The following is a 17814-nucleotide window of genomic DNA, read 5'->3' as shown; positions in this document are numbered from 1 at the left end:
TGCAGGGGCTTCATTGCCTTTGCCAAGTTACAACATCCTGCTTCAAGCTGATAGATTAATCCAACCATCACTTATGGGAGGAAAAAACTCTGTGCTGGCGCATTTGCTTCTGGAGAGAGGGGAACCATGCATTTGCAGATCTTCCCGGAAGGGAGCACACCTTATTGGTCTTACCTGGTAACCCACTGGCCCTGGTTACAGCTAAGGGCCCTCTCCATGTCCCCAGGATTATGCTTGCTGAACCACTGCCAAGAACAGGTCCTGCCCTCCCACCACCACTCTCAGTGGGCCCTGATTCCTCTCGCCTTCTCCCAACACATCTGATCCATCAGGAAGACCTGTCTGTCCACACTACTGAAAAGTATACCCCAGACATAGCTGCCTTCTTCCCTGCTACCACCTGGCCCCCACTACATCACAGCTGCTCTACCTCACCTCCACTCTGCCTCCTGAAGTCCCTTCTCCACCAAAGGGATCACCAGCAACATTGTAAATTATATCGTGTCATATTCTGGTTTAAAAATCCTACCTCCCAAATCAAATCAAATCCAGACCCCTGCTCCCCTGGGAGGCCTCACATGACCCATCCCCTCTCCCACCTCGTCCCCTACACACTCCACTCTCTCCTTGTCCACGTCCCCCCACTCCACGTCCCCCCTCTCTCCACTCACAATAGCCTTCTGCTTGTGTCTGTGGACACCACGCTTAGCTCTGCTTTTGCACCTAGCACCCTGCCACCAGTTTGGACCATTCTTCCCTGAGATCTGTGCATGGCTGATTCTTCCCAGAAACTTAGCCCTCAATTCTAATGTTGTCATCTCTGAAGCCTCCCCTGGCCATCCCTTTTATAATTAAATTGGCTCTCTCCACCCACCTACCACTTGCCATTCTCTATCAGGTCATCCTATCTACTTCCCTCACAGCACTCCACATTGTCTGGAATTTTCTTGTTTATGTGTTTACTTATTAATTAATTTTGCTGCCCACTGGGCTGTCAGCTCTAGGAGGGTAGAAAACTCTTGTCTCATTCACTGCTGAGTCCTCGAGGCCTAGAACAGTGCCTGGCAAGTGGTAGTGTACGAGACAGCCCTTAATGACAACCGGGCTCTGCTGGACAGGCCTCTGTGTGCTCAAGTAGTCCATGCCAGAGCCACCCAGGGAATGCTGAGGCTGGGGAGGGCTTCAGAAACCAATGTGCACCACCGGAGCAGAAAGCCAGGCAAATGCTGAGAAAGCCAAATCTTTGGCCTTTTGAAAAATCTACAAAATTCCAAGCATTTGACTTGAAGGTAAGAAGATCAACTTGTCCTGGTTTGCCCAGACATCTCCTGGGTTTAACACAAAAAGTCCTGATCCCAGGAACTCCTCCAGTTCCAGGCAAACTGGGACAGTCGGTCACCCTCCTGGGAGGCCTCATCACCTTGGGTTTCAGGGACTCACCAGTGCACAAGTCATTTCTGCGTGTCTTAGACATGGAATGAAAAAAGGTGGAGAAATCAGGAGAGGAGGAAGATAGAGGAGAAAGAGAGCAAAGAATGGGAGGAGAGGCCAGGATAGGAGAGAAAGATGGGGACAGGGAAGACAGGGGAGACGAGAGGCTACAAGGGGACAGCCAGGGAAAAGGGTAGAGAGAGCCAGAGAGATAAAGACTTAGAAACTTAACACCACAGTGACAGAGGGAAAAGGCACCAGGCAAGTGGGGACAGAAAGAGGAAAGGAGGCAGAGAGAAGGATATGGAAGAGAACAAACCACACAGATGCTTTTTGGCATCATCTCCCATGAAAAGCCTCCCAGCGAACTCTGAGAAAGCTTCTCTCTTCTCAGCAGCCCCAGAACGGCGCCCCGCCATCGATGGCTGGCACCAAAACCTGCTTACATAATATGTTCTCTGCTGAAAGCTGCTTCCATTCACAAGTTGCTGCTTGTCACTGTGTAGGTGCATTAAAGAAGGGGGGAGAAGGAAAGAAAGAAAGGAAAAAGAATGAAAGCAAACGCAGCTGAATGAACTCACTCGGGTTATATTGAGAGATGAGGAGAGATTTCCCGCCCCCTTCACTCTCTAAATAAATCCTTCACAAACCAAACATCCTTATGATGCTGTCAGATGAGTTTCCTCTTGCTGATTAATTGCAGGGAGGGTGGTGACAAAAAAAAAAAAAAAAAAACACCCTGCTTCCTGAGGCATGTTATTTTGCTCACTGGCGGGATCACTGAGCCAGAGTCTGACAGAGCTCCATTACAATGAGATTTAAGCATGCATTATATCATTAAAACTAATGATAGCAAGACAATTACTTTGAGGAAACCACAGTGACATTGCATACAGCAGCCTGGTGTCTCAGCCCTGCCACCGCCCCCACTTCTCTGGCCCAAACGGGAGAAGAGTTGGGCTAAGAACCAACTTTGTTCCCTGAAACTCCAGAGGTCTGGCCAGGCAAGATAGCTGATTTTTAACTGCGTTGTGACTGAGCCATCTGAGAACCTAAGTCCCAGCATCCTGCCTAAAAAGAAACCTCACGGAGTTGTGTGAGGTTAGCAGGGAATGGGGACAACCTGCTCAGTCCAGCTGGTGCTGCTGTGGGATTCAGGAGCAGAGAGGAAATGGTGTGTGCCAGAGGCAATGGTCTTACCCTACTCAGCCCCTTGGGGAGGAGGGGAGGCACCATAGTAAAACATCTGAAGCTTACAACACACCACCATTGTTATAATGAACGCTGGTAAAAGTGTTTCACCTTTCCAACAAAGAAAAATGTCTTCACTTAGAGCAGTGGGGTCCTTGCACTCAGATTTCTGGTGCAGCAAGTCTGCACCTTTCTAACAAGTCCTTGGGTGAGAACTATTGAATTAGATGAAGCGCCCGATTCATGCTAATCAGCCCCCTTTGGGCACAGATAGCTTCTTAGCCCCAACAGAACGTGAATCCAACAACTTTGTCTTTCTCTGCCCTCCATTTCTTTTTTACCTGCAAGCCTAGTACATGTAAACCCCACTCCAAAAGAAGCAAGTCTGTCTCACTTTTGGGAAAAAATCTGATAACTTCTCATTAAAGTGTAAGTGATTTAATAAGGCTGGATGCATTAACCCACGCAAAGCACCTGACTTTTAACCAAGAGCAAAACCTTAAGACAAACAATGAAACTATAATGATGGAATCTCAGATGTCAGTAAGTTGGGTATTTAAGGGTGACTAAAGAGCCTTCTTTGTACCATCCTTCCCCAAAAGATCACATTTTGTAGGTAGCCACTTACTTTACATAAGGGCTAAAAGGAATCGTGCCCTTGTTGCCATTTGATCCCCAGCGCCCAGCAAGGTGCCAGGTATACTGTAGGTATTCAGCAAATGTGCGATGTGGGAATAAATAGTAGTGAACACTGTGACAGGAGGAGGGGCCTGTCCTTTGCCTATCACAGATCCGAGACTAGAGCCAAGTCCTTCCAAACCCTTCACCAATGACTCATCACAATCAACAGATACTAACTGAGCACCTACTGCACGCAGGCCTTTAGCTGGGCCACGAACCAAAGGCACCTCCCCAAACTGACAAGGTCACAAGTCTATCAACTGAGATAGACTTTATTTATTCATTCAGCAAGTCATTTCTGAGCACCTGCTGTGTGCTGATTGGCACCTCCAAAACAGACACAGCACAGCCTTGGTCCTTAAGGATGTCACCTTGTATCACCTTAGGACCCCTAAAAAGGAGCGCTGTGACAAGGAAATCACTTCCCAGGGAAAGGAGGGATAGCCCATGATTCCTAGAGAAAATACATCGCTCAGAGCACATAGGCTGGAATGATTCAGCAAAAGCCTCCCAGGCATTTGGAGGAAGAAAAGACTAGTCAGTAAGGCTTTTCCTCCTAAAAGCCTTCTCCAGGGCCTGCCCACCAAGCTCATGACTGCCCTACTAGCTGCTTGGAGCCTCACAAGCCTGAGGGAAAAGGAGTCATTATTTCCATTTCACAGATGAAGAAATCAAGGCCCAGGGACCTGCAGAAACTGCATGAAAACCACAGTAGGAACAAGTGGGGCTGGAAGTCTCCTGGTTCCAAGCCTCATCCTCTCTCTCCTAGGATGCACAGCTACCCAACCAGCCCAAAGAATTCACCTTCCTCTACCTCACCCTCTCCTTATTTCAGTTGGGGGTGATTTTGCCATGGCTAACAGGCGTTTAACACTTACTCCTTGCCAGGCTCAGTACTAAGCAGGTTGCAAGCATTAGCTCTTAAAATTCTCACAGCTGCATTAGTGTCCTCATTTTGTTGATGGAGAAATTGAGGCCCAGAGGAGTGAAGTGGCACAACTACAAAATGCTAGAACCAGGATCTAAGTCCAGCAGATCTATTTCTAGAGCCCATGTTCTTCACCACCACTTCATGCTACCCTAAAACACTGAGGCTCAGAGAGGTTAGAGACCCTGCCTGATGTCACACAGCAAGGAAGCATTCAATTCAGAATTGTTGGTAGGGTCCGGTTGCCTCTAGAGCCCCACACTGCTGCCCATACCTGGTTAAGGAGGCAGATGGAGGCCGGGCCCAGGGAGGAAGGGCTATGGCTGCGGCACCTGCTTCATTCTCTCTGTGCATCAATGCTCTCCATCCTGGGTGGTAGCTGAATAATCCAACCCCCTCAGCTCCAGCCCACCACTACTTGGTCCCAGAATCATTTTTATCCTGGGTTACAGCCACAGCTCTTAACTAAAATAAACCACGCTGTTTTCTTCTTATGCTTTCACATCAACTCCTGACTTATCTGCGTTTACAACCAGCTCCCCACTGTAAAAGAGCAGAAGACAGGTCTGTATGTCACGGTGGTTTTTATTAGAAAATTGTGAAATCTCTAGGACCCATGCACAGCAAGGCAAAGAGTTAAATAAAGGGTAACGTGACTTCATACAGATAAAGCCCCAGAGCATCCAACCCAACCAGAACACACACCCTCAGACAAGGTAGCCAGGTTGTGTATGGAGCTCTAAGATGGGAAGAGGCAGACAGAGCTGGTGGGACTGACTTCCCAGGTCACCCTTCTGGAATTACAGAATCTCTGGCACTGCATCCTTGCTGCCAATGGGAAAGCAAATGTCCACATTTGTCTCCATGGCTAAGCTTTCTGGTTCCCAGCAAGGGCTGGAGAGGTGCTGCTGTGTCCTCCTCTGCACCCCAGGCTGGGTATGGGGAGTGGGAGTGAGGAGCTGATGCCTTAGTTTTCATGATGGTGCACTTGTATGTTGCTGCCATGACTTACTGTGTGGTGTTAGGCAAGTTGTTTTCTCTCTCTGAACTCGCGCCCCCCCCCCCGAAAAAAGGGCAGACTAGATCAGAGGTTCTGAACTTGGGGTGCTCAGATGAGCATTAGGGACAGCCCAAGAACCCCCGATGTTGTGTGTTTGTGTGTATAGGCATCTTTTCAGATTCTCAAAGGCGTCCTCGCTGCCACCCCTGAAAAGAGTTTCTACAGGGTCTTTGAGTGCTGCAAAATCTGAATGTCTATGCATCTGAGGCCATAAAGAAAGAGACCCCTTTCCAATGAAGCACAGGACTCTATAAACCTAACAAAGTCCTCACGGTAGACCCCCCCCATCCCATTTCATCCCAAAGAGGGCCTCCCAAATACACATGATAAAGTCTCAAGCACAGTGCTCAGTGTCCTAGAAGAGTGAGCGTGCACACAGACACACACACACATATCCCATAATCACAGAACCACAGAACTGGAAGGAGCCTTGGGCTCACCTTGCCTCATACCTAGATGGTGAAACAGGCCCAGGAAAGGGAGACAGAGCTGGGGCTAGAACCTAGATCTCCTGATCCAAGTCCAAGTCTCTTTCCAGAAGCTTCTGTCTCCCTCTCCCTAGTGCACCACAATGCGCCATTTCAAACGTGATGGGGGAGGAGGGAGGGAAGCCTCTTGTATGTTAGCGCCCCCCACCCCCCAGGAAGGAAGGCAGCAGGAAGATGTTTGGGAAGCATCCACATCTGAACAACTCAGTCCTTGCCACCTCAGCTGGGCTGGCGTGCACAGCATGGCTAAACTAGCAGTTAAAATACTGAAATATTCTTGTTCTGGATGGTGATGCTGTTCTGAGGCTCCCATGGCTCCCTTAAAAACCCCACAAGATGTCCCTCAAACCTGCTCATAACCCAGCAATTAAAGGGTTAACACCAAGCACAGCAGAGCATTAAGATCCCCCCCCTCCAGGGCCCTAGTCATTCTGATCTGTTAGTGCCAGATTTCAATATTTTAAATATCACCCATGGCCAGATCTGTGGCTCTTTATTTGAACCCAATTCCCTCACATTCATCATTCACACTTGAAGCTTCCCAGGGAGGAAACTAAGGCAAACACTTCCTCAAGGTCACCCAGCAAGAGAAGCCAGAGATTTTTGTGGATCAAATCTTTGGTGCTAACCACCAAGCTATCTTCCCCCCTCTGCATTATATGTCCTGCCTGAGCAGGTACGTGCCCAGGGATTTCAGCGTCTCCACTTGGCTTTGGAGCTGGAGAAAATGAGTGAGTAGAACCTGCTTACTTTTCAGGCTTGCCAGTCTCTGGGGCTGATGTTTTATTTCTTTCACTTCTAAGAGCAAGAACCTAAGGAGGAAATCCTTGGGGGAGCAGAAGTAGCCTCTGAGATAATAGCAAAGATGCTAAAAATAAGGACATTTCCAGACAGGTAGATGTAACTAAAGCAGAAAGAAGACAGAAATCCCCTTTTGATGGGTCACAGATTAGCAGCAAAAGCATTTTAAAATTAAATGTGAGCTTTTGGATTCAGTTTCAAGATACCTCCACTTCCCACTCACTAACAGGTTGGCGCAGCCTTACCCCATCCAGATCTCAGAAAAAGAAACTAGTGCAAGGGTATAATCTTCCCAGGAACAAATCTGAAGGTGGAACTTAGAACCCCTCCCCAGAATCTGAACAAGCCCTGTTCCCCTACCTTCCTTAATTTGAGATGGGTTCAATGATAGTTTCCCAAGTGTCAGGATGCACCCCCCGCCCCCAGACAATCACTTACAGGTTACACCACCTGTGAAAATAAAATATCATCTGCTCAGCAGGCAGCTGGCTGCTCCCTCCTAGCTGGCCTGATCACTCATTCCAAGCAAAGTGTGGCCCTTTGTGGCTCCCAGTTCTCCCATCTCAGGAAAGCTAGGACTGTCAAGCTTGCAAAAACACAAATTACTCAGCTGTCCCTGGAAGATGGTACAATCTAAGCCCTGTCCTAGCTAAACCCAGTGTGCCCAGGCAAGGGTTAACCTTAGATCCTCAGGTGACCCATCCCATTTAGCAGGATCAAGGTGGTTGCCTGCCAAATCAGAACACCCAGAGACCCTCCAACCCAGACTGCCTGGCCCCGTGAAGGATTAATTCACTCAGAGAACTGCTGGCTACTTCAACAGCTTCTGCTGCAAGGGAAAGGGTAAATTGGGCAGAAGCCACAGTCTTGATCACATCGCCTAAAACATGAGCCCATTACCCCCTCCCCCCAGGAACTGAGCTGAAATCTCACTTGGTTTTGGGGTGCACTTAGGCAATAAATACTGCAGAATGTGGGCAAATAACGTGGTCATTCCTCAACACTCCTCCCCTCCCAACTACCTTTACCCCACTAGTTCATGCACACACATCACAATTAGGATTTCAATACCCCTTGCCCATTTGCACAACCAAGAAAAATATCTCTTACCGCGACACTGGAGAATTGCAGAGGGAATGGGAGAGCCAAATTCCTGCCAACTCCTCCCTTCCCTGCTGGGCAGGATGATGCTAAGTCTCGATGACTTGGTTTAAAAGCTCAGCAGAGGTGCCTGAAATAAAATTGTTCATTTGACTCTCCTGGTCCTCCCAAAATAAAATTAAAATGCAAGCATGCACACACGCGCGCGTGCACACACACACACACACACACACACACACACACCAACTACCCCTAAATCATGCAGGACCAAGACAAAAGAGAAATACCACTGCAGGAAGAAGAGCAAACTCAAGACCAGTCAGTGAGTCGGTGGATAAGGCAAAGACAGTGGCTCCCTCAGACTGTCCTCCACATGCTCTGTGAGTCTCTCTCTCTCTCTCTCTCTCTCTCTCTCTCTCTTCCCCTCTCTCTCCCTCCACCCCAACCCCAACCCCCTTCCTCTCCAGTACGTGTAGGCAACTCCAGCCTTCTGTTAGTAGACAAATCAATCGCTTCCTCAGTGCTGGATTCTGCCGCGGCTGCCACCACGACTGCAAAGCCCCGTGTGAGCAAGGGAGCGGGGCAGCAGCTTCCCGGTGCACGGGGGGAGCAATCCTGCCTCCCACCCGTGATTTATGTGTGCGGAGACTGGAGAAAGAAAGGTGGGAAGCCGGTGGGGCGCACCACGAGATCCCAGCTGGTGGAAATGGCAATCAGGGGATTGGCGGTCAGCACCACGGACAGCGCTAAAATGCGGCGGAGGAGGGGATGGGCGGGAAGCGAACTCTCAGGCAGAGAAGTTAAGTAATTGGTTGGTTAGCACAGAGAAGGGGGAGTCCAGAGGGTGGTGGACGAGACTGCTCCACATCACAGTCAAGCCAGTAACAGCTGACCCAGCGCACACTTGTTCTAATGCTGTAGCTCATTCTCAGAGCAAAGGAACTACAGATTTGCAGTCCCTGTCCCCACATGGCCACAGACCTTCACAGCTCCTCCCTACTCAGAGAAGAATTTGACCCCAGTGTGGGGGTCTCCAAGTGTTCCCCACCTCAAGCTCAGCCTGGTTAACCTCTCTTCATCCACATGACTAAAGCTTTCTGACCTGTATCTGGGGGGCTTTAGAATTCAGAGAAGGAAGGATGAGGCTTAAGAAATAGAAATTTCTAAGGGACAGGAAGGTGACTTCACTGAAGGTGAAGGTTTCTGGAAGCCAAAGCCAGCCCGTACACAACCTTGGAAAAATCATTTAATGTTACCAAGTCCCGTCTGTAAATGAAGGATGTGAATACCTAAAGATAGGAAGACAGAAGTTAAACAGAAACCATAAGAACACCCAAGTTGTGGGCTGCTGTGATTCCATGATCCATACCTGTCCTTAAATTCAAATGTTATAGCAGAGGCATGAAGGAATTGACAGCCAGCCTAAGATGGTGTGTGCAAACCTCACCCTTTACCATATGTCTGAATGGAAAGGAGAGACATTTTGAAGTTCTAAACCAGATAGTTGACCCTTGGCCAAACACCCATCCCCAAAACATCTAGACTGGATTTCTTAAATGAAGTCACTATGTGGACAAGGAAATAAAATCATTAAAGGCAAAAATATACAAAGAGGAATGGATTCCCCCAGCTCTTGGTGTTCCAGAGCTCTAGGGTTCTATTCCTGACGACTCTGGGAAAGGGCTCGGGTTAGGGAAAGGACAGGAACTCTCACACAGACCAAGCCCTTCTTGGAACTTCTCTCCAAAGCAAATCCTCAAGGATTCTCATCTGAAGTTTCCCATCCAGATGGCTCAGGGTGATCTACTGTATTGGCCACTTAATTCTCCCCATGAGCATCAGGACTTTAAAAATGTGAGGATTATAGAAACCATTTAGAACTTCATTTTATAGATGATGATAAGGAGGAGGAGGATGGTGGTAGCAGTGGCCACCAACATCAGATGATGGTGTGATGGTGCTGATAATGATTATGGTGATGACACTGACAGTGATGAATAGGGTGGCAGTGGTGGCACTGGTGACAGGTTTTGAGAACCTACTATGTACCAGCCATTCTGCTAGGGACTTCACAAGTATCCTCTCCTTGAGCCATCACCGTAACATCTTGAAGGTACTTTCATTGTCCTCGTTTTACAGGGGAGGAAACTGAGACTCAAGAAATTAGGTCTCTTGCTCAAGGTTACATAGTAAATTGCAGATGCAGTATTCAAACCCAGGGTTATGTGACTCAAAGCCTATGATCCAGAATGTTTCTCTCTCTTAAGTCAAATTCAAATGCATCCTATGATTTTTATGTTTTTGGCAAAACCTCATTGAATGTTTTCTGGACAGAATCTGACATAAATTCAATTCCCTCACTGCAGACACAGAAACTGAGTCCCAGAAGTACTCCTGCCTGGAAAGTGACATGCGCACAGTCAAAGAGCGAAGAGCTGATAGAGCTGGGTTTGGAATGCAAGCCTTTCAGGTGCCAGGACCTGTCTTCTAGTACCTAAAGCAGCCCTAGACACATAATAAGCCCTCGATAAACATTAAAAGTGTGATTCAAGAAGTCCAGAGAGGAACAAAAGTTATTCAGCATGCTTGGTAGTAGAATCAGAACCCAATTAGTTTCCAGGTCTTCTGGCTTCCAGGCTCAAGGAATTTCTACCCCACCTCCCAGCTTTCCCTGGCCATGAAGCATGAATTTTGGAAGGGCATGGCATGAATTCAGCTCTCCTTTAGGGAAAGAAAATAGCTAAAAATCACCTGCTAAACGGCACACCTACCATATGTTAGGCACAGTGCTAAGCACTTCACAGCTACCATGTCCAATCTTCGCAACTAAATGAGGTAGGTGCTATTACTGCCCCATTTTCAGATGAGAAGACTAAGGCTCAGACAAGTGAAATAAAGCCTCCAAGTTCACACAGTCAGGGAGTAGCAGAGACAAAGATGCAAATCTCAGGTCCGTCTGACTCCAAAGCCTATGTTTTTACAACCCTATCAGTTTTTCCTTAAACCAGGCCCCTTAAGGGGCCCTGTGGAAGTGAAAAGGAGGCTGAATTATCGCCCCCCACACATGCACATACATACACCTCTGGTTTCAACTAGAACAGTTGTGCTTTTAACTGTTTTGCATACTGGGCATCTGCCCAAGCCTTCATTTAAACATGGGCTTTGCAGCAGAATTTAAAAAATAATAATATGGTTGAAACCAGAGCTCTATACCCTCCGTGGTGACCATGCCATCTAGGAAATAGCCCTGGCTTCTGAGGGGATCTTAACCCATCTTCCCCACCTCCTTAGTCACCGTCCTTAAGCCTCTCTTCTGTCCTGAGTGCTCCTGGAGAATTCTTTGTTCCAAGAAGCAGCTTCTGCTATAAGCCCCAACAGCCTTGTGGTGCTGCAGCAGGAAGATGTCTTAAAACCATATTCTTGAAGGCTGAGCTCAGCCAGACTCTGACGCTGCCTGAGATTTCATTCAAAGATGGGCATTACAAAGAGATGCCTCAGGGACTTGGATTCAACAAGCTGGCTTGTCCTGCCCTGGCTCTGTTGAGGCCAGAGGTTGCCCATTAAATACTCTTCACCACTCCCAAAGAGGATGAGAAATGATGGCAGCAGTGATAACCACAAAAGCTACCCACGATGTTCTGGGTTACTCATGGGCATCGTATTATTTCATCCTCACAAAAAATCCTGTGTTAAGATGGTAAATTATTTCTTAGGATAATAAAAGTATTATTTCCATTTTACAAATGAGGAAACAGACTCGGATGCCTAAAGCAACTAGCCTGAGGCCATTTCATTCATAAGTGGTGGAATTTGAACCAAGACCCTCTGAGTTTATAATCATGATGCTATATAGCATCCCCAATTATAGTCATCACTCGCATGTGGGGGTGATGACTAATGACCAGGCGCCATATTATTACCCAGCACTATTCATGACTTACATCGGTGCAATGAGGTTGTATTATATTATTTATTCATTTTAGAGATGAGGAAATTAGACATGGAGAGATCAGGTGACCTGCCCAAGATAACACAGGATGGGGAGGGCAGAGTGTGAATCTGAACAGTTTATCTTGAGGTCCACTGTCTCTTCAGTTTCCCATGAAGGTGGGCACTGAGATAGCCCAGAAAGAAAAAATACTTTCATTTCACTTAGCAAGGGTGGTAGGCAGAAGAATGGCCCCCAAAGATGTCTATGTCCTTATCCCCAAAAGTGGTGAATGTGTTACTAAAGTGGGAAAAGGGGACTTTGCAGATGTGGTTAAGATCTTGTGACGGGAAGATCATCCTAGGTTACTTAGGTGGGTCTAATATAATCACAAGGTCCTTATAAAAAGGAGGCAGGAAGGCCACAGTCAAAAAGAAGTGATGGTGGAAGTCTAGGGGCAGGTGGAGGGAGGGAGAAATGACAATGTTACGTTGCTGGTGTTGAAAATGGAAAAAGGAGCTATAAGCTAAGGAATGTGAACAGCCTCTAGAAGCTGAATGAGGCAAGGAAACAGACTCTCCCGTAAATCCTCCAAAAGAAACACGACCCTACCGCTGACACCTTGATTTGAGGACTTGCAACCTCAGAATTGTCAGGTAATAAAGAGCGTTGTTTTAAGACACTAAGCTTGTGGTCGTGTGTTACAGTGGCAGTAGGAAATTAATATAACAAGTCTGTCAGGGGGCCCTACAGTGAGAAGCCCGCAGCAAATCACCTTTAGGATCACAACTAAGCTCCCTCTCAGCCAAAGAACCCTATGTTTCCATTACATTACAACCTGTTCTGGACAATTCTATGTGTGTGCGTGCCCTACAAGAGAAAGGACTGAGGCTGAAGCTTTTGCCTAACCACCAGGTTCTGTCACTGGACAGCACTGCCAGGGTCACCATGCTGTCTCCACCCCTCCTCCTTCTCCTTCAGAAGCCTCAAGGGAAATGCTATCATCGGGAACACAAAAGGGAAAAAATGTCACAGGGCGGCTTTCCAGGAGCACAACTCATCACAGGGGATCAGTTAAAGATAGAACAAGTAAATGAAGCAGAGAGGTTGGAGTAGGGGAGAGAGAGCGCGAGAGTGCTGTGTCTCAGAGATTAGCCTACTTGCCCCAACAGAACCCTTCCTGCCAGGAAAAGGGGCAAGCCTTGGGGAAGCCCAGTAGCCTTCTTAGGAAAAATAGGGTAATTACAGACAAGCCACAGCAGGACTTGACGAGGCACACTTTCAAGACAAGTGAACAAGTATTATTTATTAATCAGTCAATTCGGCATCATTGGGCAAAGCACTGCTAGTGGAAAGGAACTTGGACTTGCCTTCTGATGCCTTGAGTTCGATCTGGGGCTCCCCCACTTCCCAGCTGGGTGACCTCAGGCATGCCACTGCTGCTGTCCGAGCCTCCATCTCCTTAGCTATAAAATGGCACCTTCCTGCCCCCACCTCCCAATGTGCCCAGGACATTTCCATGAACTAATGGGTAGGAATGAGTTTATATACAATAAATAATGAATAACAGCTACCATTTTTTTTTTGAGACAGAGTCTCACTCTGTTGCCCAAGCTAGACTGCTGCTGCATCAGCAGCTCAGAGCAACCTCAAATTCCTGGATTCAAGTGATCCTCCTGCTTTAGCCTCCCGAGTAGCTAGAACTATAGGCACCTGCCACAGCACCTGGCTAATTTTTCTATTTTTAGTAGAGATGCCGTCTCACTCTTGCTCAGGCTGGTCTTGAACGCCTGAGCTCAAGAGATCCTCCTGCCTTGGCCTTTCAGAGTGCTAGGATTACAGGTGTGAACCGCTGCACCCAGCCACAGCTACAATTTATTAAGTACCTACTGTGTTCTGAGTGTCTAATGAGGCTCCTTCCACCTTTAGTGAGTGTACTCAAAGCACCAACCCAAAGTGACTGTGGGTACTAGAAGGACAGCAACAGCAGAGACAGTATAATGACATGGTTAAAATGCCAAGTTTTAGAGCAAGGCTGTCAGGGTTCAAATCTCATTCTGCCACACGCATACCATGCGGCCTTGAGAAAGTTCGTAAAAAAAAACTCTCTGTGCCCCCATCTGTAAGGTGAATAATGGCACCTCTTCATATGGATGTCACTAGGATCACATTTAATATATATGAAAGCATTTAGAGCAGTGCCTGGTATGTAGCAAGCCTTGTGTCTATATATCACCTTTGTTATTGTTGCCATTGTGATTACTGTAATATTTATTACTGAAGAGAGGCATTTTCCAAACAGTGATACATGCTGTGCTGAGATCCAAAACATGATGTTAGGTGGTCTGTGGACATACATTTTTTCCCCAATGTTTAGATGTTGCTCATTTAAAGTGCATTAGAAAATTATTGCATTTCCGTTTTCATCAGTGATGTAATACTTTCTTCTATGCAAATTTACTTAAGTAGATATAATGTAGGGCCAAAATAAATTTGATTTTTAATTTTACTTCCAGCACCTCAACAGCATTGTCTTCCCTGAAATCAGTCCTCCAAGTACGTCAGGCTTGCCTAACCTCCTTTAGCAGTTATATCTCTCAGGGCAGCTCCCTAGTGATGCCTTTAAGTTCCAAAGCACAGTCCGTGGTCAAGAGAATAAAGTAAACATGAAGGGTCTTTCCTCTCCTAGGTCTTCTCTAGCATCTGTTTCTAGCCTGTAACAAATAAATATAGTAGAACCTCTATAAGATGAGCACTGAAGGGACTGTAACAAACTGACCAACATGCGGAGGTGGTGAACATAAAGAATTAGGCCTACTGTACTGATATGTACATTTGGTGCATGTCTGGTCTATGAAAATTAGGTCAACTTAAGTGGGTGATCAGTGTAGGGAGGTGGTCAACTATGGAGGCTGTACTATAATTGACATTTACTTACCGACTATATTTATGATCCTCATCTGGGCTCCTACAGCAGAACCTAAACTTCTCCCTGTGTCCATGCTACATTATAACTGACTCTCCCACCAAACTTAACATTCCAAGAACACAGCTCAGCCTTGTGTATTTCTGAGTTCTCAGGGCTCAGAATAAATCTGATGTTTGGCTAATGTTGAATAAGCAAATTATTCTTAGAACTTTTGGCACTTGTATCATTTTTTTTTTTTTTTTGAGACAGAGCCTCAAGCTGTTGCCCTGGGTAGAGTGCCATGGCATCACAGCTCACAGCAACCTCTAACTCTTGAGCTCAAGCGATTCTCCTGCCTCTGCCTCCCAAGGACTACAGGCGCCTGCCACAATGCCCAGCTATATATTGGTTGCAGCCATCATTGTTGTTTGGCGGGCCTGGGCTGGATTCGAACCCATCAGCTCAGGTGTATATGGCTGGCACCTTAACCACTGGAGCCACAGGTGCCAAGCCAGGCACTTGTATCTTTCATCTTACTGGAGTCCCATAAAGAGGGCATCTGACTGCCCAAAATTGCATGTTTCATTACCATAAATGAGATACTTCAGTAGTTCATGGGATTCTGCTAGGAACCCCAATGTCTTCAAGAAGCTACTGTCTTTGAACAGTTTTGAAGGGACTTGGCTAAATCATAACCCCAGAAGAACAATGCTGGAGTTACTGCTTCAGGGAGAGAGAGAAACAAGCCAGGAGAAACCTGCTTGGGAGGTGAAGATGGGACTGAGCGGGACTAAATTTGGACAAATAGAAAGAGTAGAGTGAGAAACAGCAGCTCGAGAAAAACTCAGCTGTCCTCACGCCCACCAAAGCATTAAGGACGGAAGGGACTGAGGTTTGGTGGAAGATTCTACACTTTCTTTTCTTCTCCCAGCTTTATTGAATCTACATTTTCCAAAGGAGCATTAAGCTCTGATGGAATAGGGATGAATCCATAATTTAGAGGATCCCAGGCTCTGCAATGAGTTGGAGAGATCAGGAGAGAGAGAGAGATGTTTCTGGGTAGGTCTTTCAAAGAACTTCCCCGAGAAGATCATTTCAAACCTCGAATCTGACTTTCCCCTGGAAGTGAAGATTTCTCATCTCCATTGAGGACAGATATCTTTCGAAGTCTCCCAGTATTTAGCTATTTATTGCAGAGGGAAGACTAGCTCCCTCCCTAGTGGCTGAGACAATCACCAAGCCCCTGGCAGAATAACTGAGAGGAAGCAGGCTTTGAGTCCCACCTCTTTCACTCACTGGCTGTGTGACCTTCGGCAAGTCACTTCACCTCTTTGACCCTTAGCACCATTATCTGTAAAATGAGGATAATAGTAACACCTACATCCTTAGTTTGTTGGAATTGTTCAATGAGACAAAATATATAAAGGACTTGGCATATAGTAAGAACCCAACCCATTACCTACTGTTACTACTACTATTACTATTATTATTATTATCCTTACTTAACTAGTTTTTATTGTTATCCTATGTCAGATACTAGGGATACTGAAATGACTAAGAATTTATTCCTCCAATGGAGAGATAGAAAAAAGCCCTCAAATTATAAAACATGAAAGGGGTTATAAAAGAAACGGAAGAGGAGTTTCTGTTATGCATGCGACATGGAAAGAGATGGAACCAGGTTACTCCATTGAAGGCCAGAGAAGTGTGGTAGGGGGCAGCGAGGGGATGCCATGTCACCAGCCTCCCCAGTGCTTCTCCTTCCCTGCTCCAGCACTGGCTCCAACATCTGGGAGCATCTTTCCTCCAAGGAGATTTCTCAACATCGCCCTTACATAATCCTAACATGATGTGACGGATAACCAGCAGGCTTGAAAAAGGAGGAAACTGTCTCTTTCTTGGCCAAGCAGGGAAGGTGGTGAAAAGTGCTACAGAAATGAGGAGAGCACATCTCCCAGGCAGCAGATTAGCAATCAGATTAGCTGAGTTGCGGGTGGCAAGATAAATTGGCACAGCCATTCTGGAGGGAAATCTAGCACCATGTGATCAAAACCTCAAAAATTATACCTATACATTTGACCTATGAGACTCTGTCCAGGAATTTAATCTAAGAAAATAATTAGATTATCAAATCTAATCAAATGCAAAGATTATCATCACAGCATCGCTTAAAATAATGACAAACTAGAAACAACGTAAGTGGCCAACAATAGGGGGTGATTTAAATAAATTATGGCATATTTCATAGTAGGGGAGAGAAAGCAGCTTCACACCATGACACCCTTTGTAAAACCCTGAAAGGAAGTCATTTGGGCGGCGCCTGTGGCTCAAGGAGTGGGGCGCCGGTCCCATATGCCGGAGGTGGCGGGTTCAAACCCAGCCCCGGCCAAAAAACCAAAAAAAAGAAAAAGAAAATTACAAAGTGGTATAGCTTGACTTCATGAATAAACATAGTCCCTAGGAAGAGAGAAATGCTTGAAAGTCCCACATCTACATCCTATTCCTCCTTCAAGATCCTGGTCATTTGATCACTTATTCACTCAACAAGAGTACACTGAGGACTGACTTATGTGGCAGATGCTGAGAATTCAGAAGGATGAAAAACTTACACCATCCTTGTTCTTGCCAAGCTTAGAGATTTAAAGAGATTTAAGTCTCCTTCCTCCAAGGAGACATCCTCGATTACACAAATATAGATTGAAGTTTGTCTTTTCTGATTCCTAGCAGTCTCCCCAGAATTTATGAGAGATGATAGTAGCAAATTCCTAATATCTCAGCTGAGTTAATTATATTCAGAACGTTTTTTTATACCTGACCCTGGAAAAGCAGATTCTAAGACTGATCCCCATTTTTTAGATGAGCAGACTGAAGCTCAGAGAAGGTAAGATATTCCCTCAAACTCATACATTAGCAAGTAACCAAGCAGGAGGTCAGCCCATGTCTGATGTCAAAGTCTGTGCTCTTAAGCATTGTGTTGTGTTGAACAAACACTAACGTGCTTGCACAAGCCATGAATAGGGCACCTGTCCTCTCTCCCCAAGAATCTTCTCCAAATCCTCCCCCAAATGATTGGATCCTCCTCTTTTCTGCCCCAACTGACATAATTCAGCCTCCATAATAGCCTGTCTCCTTCCATTGTAATCCCCAGTGTGAGGAAAGGAGACATCTGACTGCCCTGAATTGCGTGTTTAGTTATCACAAGTGGAATATTTTAGTAGCTAAGTGTATTCTGCCAAGGAGCTCCATGCTTTCCAGATGCTTCCGTCTTTAAATAAGTGGACTAGGTTATCACCCCAG

At 46.4% G+C, this 17814-nt stretch overlaps 1 protein-coding gene across 10 annotated transcripts in view; it reads right to left on the bottom strand.

The window, feature by feature from the left end:
• RPH3A (rabphilin 3A) overlaps positions 1-17814 on the bottom strand; it is a 325966-nt gene that overhangs the window by 107399 nt on the left and 200753 nt on the right. For 4 of the 10 annotated variants that reach the window (XM_053588107.1, XM_053588116.1, XM_053588115.1 and 1 more), the window contains exons 1-2: positions 8152-8402; positions 7691-7811 (exon numbers count right to left, since the gene is read on the bottom strand). The exons of 3 other annotated variants lie outside the window; for them this stretch is intronic. The gene's annotated coding sequence lies outside the window, so the exon portion shown is untranslated. Of the gene's footprint in view, positions 1-7690; positions 7812-7968; positions 8091-8151; positions 8403-17814 lie in introns of those variants that run through there. 3 more of the 10 variants (XM_053588109.1, XM_053588110.1, XM_053588108.1) reach the window with 2 other exon arrangements.

Source organism: Nycticebus coucang, chromosome 4 (genome assembly GCF_027406575.1).
Source record: "Nycticebus coucang isolate mNycCou1 chromosome 4, mNycCou1.pri, whole genome shotgun sequence".
In the NCBI taxonomy this organism is placed as follows: Eukaryota; Metazoa; Chordata; class Mammalia; order Primates; family Lorisidae; genus Nycticebus; species Nycticebus coucang.
This window is presented reverse-complemented; position numbering and strand designations above follow the sequence as displayed.